The sequence below is a fragment of the Nestor notabilis genome, unplaced genomic scaffold, assembly GCF_000696875.1.
Source record: "Nestor notabilis isolate BGI_N333 unplaced genomic scaffold, ASM69687v1 scaffold20768, whole genome shotgun sequence".
NCBI lineage: Eukaryota > Metazoa > Chordata > Aves > Psittaciformes > Psittacidae > Nestor > Nestor notabilis.
In genome coordinates, this window is record NW_009939877.1 from 7,529 (window position 1) to 7,822 (window position 294).

A 294-nucleotide genomic window follows, 5' to 3' on the forward strand; every position below is an offset into this window, starting at 1 on the left:
GCCCCCCCCCCCGCGGGCCCTGCCACAGCAAGGCTAAGCCAGGCAGTCATATACTGACCCAGGGGTCCTGTTGCAATCTTCTGTCCCACCCCTGGGTATGAACATCCTCGAGTGTTGCAAGGCAGGTAATGTCCCTACTGCTGCACTGACAGCTCTGAGACACGGAGCTCCCACCACTCACCTCGGCCCTCTGCCACACTCTCCAGGATCTTCTCTTCCTCCTTCAGCTGCTTCTCCTTGGCCGACTCCTTCCGAGCTGGGGGGAGAGTTAGGGCAGTGGAGAGGAGGTTTCAT

General features: G+C 60.2%; 1 protein-coding gene across 1 annotated transcript in view; it reads right to left on the reverse strand.

Moving 5' to 3' along the window:
• The window catches only part of DDX41 (DEAD (Asp-Glu-Ala-Asp) box polypeptide 41), a 5,062-nt gene extending 4,811 nt beyond the window's left edge, over positions 1 to 251 (reverse strand). Inside the window, exon 1 of the mRNA XM_010020100.1 lies at positions 182 to 251. The gene's annotated coding sequence lies outside the window, so the exon portion shown is untranslated. The remainder of the gene's footprint in view (positions 1 to 181) is intronic.
• Between the last annotated feature and the right edge of the window lie 43 nt (positions 252 to 294).